The sequence below is a fragment of the Postia placenta genome (genome assembly GCF_002117355.1).
Source record: "Postia placenta MAD-698-R-SB12 unplaced genomic scaffold POSPLAscaffold_21, whole genome shotgun sequence".
In the NCBI taxonomy this organism is placed as follows: domain Eukaryota; kingdom Fungi; phylum Basidiomycota; class Agaricomycetes; order Polyporales; family Adustoporiaceae; genus Rhodonia; species Rhodonia placenta.
This window is the reverse complement of record NW_020169852.1, coordinates 343,582-345,706: the sequence shown is the minus strand read 5'-3', so window position 1 is coordinate 345,706 and position 2,125 is coordinate 343,582.

The window sequence follows — 2,125 nt, the reverse complement described above, 5'->3', positions numbered from 1 at the left end:
GAGGTCATTTTAATGGTCTGTAAAGAGACTTTTACCTCAGCACCCATCCTTCGAATCCCGGATGCAACGTCCCCATTTAGACTTGAGACTGACGCCAGCGACTTCGCAACCGGCGCAGTTCTCTCTCAATTGGACCCAACTGACAAGTTGTGGCACCCAGTTGCCTTTTACTCGAAGTCACTTGATGTTCATCAGCAGAACTATGAGATATATGACAAAGAGATGCTTGCTATCATTCGAGCACTCGAGGAGTATAGGCATTATTTGGAGGGACATCCGGACAAATTCGAGATCTGGTCGGATCATCTTAATCTGACTTACTTCAAGACCGCCCAGAAGTTGACCAGGAGACAAGCGAGATGGGCTCTGTACCTCACGCGATTCAATTTTCTTTTGCGCCATAAGCCAGGAAAAACAATGCTTACCGCCGACCCTCTGTCCAGGAGGCCAGACCATGAGGAGGGGGTGAACCTCAATAATCGGGATCAAACTTTGTTGAAACCGGAGTTTTTTGCAATCAATGCAGTCGAGGCCTCCCATGAGTCGCCCGTTAACGACGATCAACTCCTGAGGGAAGTGAAGGAAGCACTCCTACATGACGATGTGACCAAGAATTATCAGCAATTGCTGAAGTCAGGTCCTAGAGAATTCGGCAAGTCCCTTGTGGACTGGAACTATGAGAATGGATTGTTGCTTTATCGCGGCAAAGTATATATCCCCAACAGCGAGCAGGACCACTTGCGCAGGCGAATAGTTCGAATGCATCATGATCTCCCTTCAGCCGGACATCCTGGAAGGTGGAAGACATATGAACTCGTATCACGCAACTATTGGTGGCCTAGCATGTCGGTATTTGTCAAGAAGTATGTGACTGGCTGTGACATTTGTCAACGGATGAAGAACCGTCCGCAGCAGCCATATGGACCATTACAACCCAACCGTGTCCCGGAAGGGCCATGGGAAGTTATGACCGTCGACCTCATCACTCAGCTCCCAGAATCAGATGGTTACGATGCCATTTGCGTAGTCGTGGATCGATTGACAAAGCGGGCTCACTTCTACCCAATAACAAACGAGTTCTCGGCAAAGGATCTAGCAGAATTGCTATACAATCGGGTGTATCCGCTTCACGGCTTACCATCCCAGATTATATCCAACCGAGGTGTTCAGTTTGCGGCTACACTGTTCCAGGAATGGTGTAAGCTACTAGGGATAGAGTCCACCATGTCCACCACGTACCACCCACAGACTGATGGTCAGACTGAAAGAGTCAACCAAGTTCTGGAGCAATATCTTCGCTGCTACATTGACTATCAACTCGACGACTGGTCAAGGCTACTTAGCTCTGCTGAGTTTGCCTACAACAATGCAGCGCATGAGGGCACCAAGGAGACACCATTCTTCTTGGAATACGGCAGACATCCACGGGCAGGTCCAACACTTACGAAGAAGGTGCAAAGAAGCGACCTTAATGACATTGTTTGGAACCGACAACAAGCGCAGGAGCAGGCGAAAGCCGCTCTCAAACTGGCAGCCGAGCGTATGAAGTGGTATTATGACCAAGGAGTCCAGAAAGTCCCCTTCAAGGTGGGCGATAAGGTCTTACTTGACCTTCGAGACTATCAAACCACTGGTCGAAAACTCAACGCACGATATTCGGGGCCTTTTGAGATTGTTGAAAAACTCTCTCCAGTCACCTTCAGACTGAAATGGCCACCGAGGTTGACCAAATTACATCTGGTCTTCCACGCCAGTAAGCTTATACCCTACCATGAGGCGGAAATCCCAGGCCAGAAAGGGCCAGCTGCAAAGCCGGTTATCATTGATGGTCATGAAGAATGGGAAGTAGAGAAGATCCTATCCTCTCGCCGGCACTACCGCAAGCTTCAGTACCTCGTACGATGGAAGAATACCACTCCCGATGAGGATACATGGGAACCAGTAGCGAACCTCAAAGGCTCGAAAGAACTCATCAAAGAATATCACGATGCGCACCCGCATGCAATCAGGGCACTCGATGATAATGATGGACAAGGTGTTTGCCCTTCTGAAAAGGGATGCAACACTTCGAGTTGAGCTACGAGGAGGTCAGGAACCCAAGAGAAAGACCGATACAGCAGCAGGC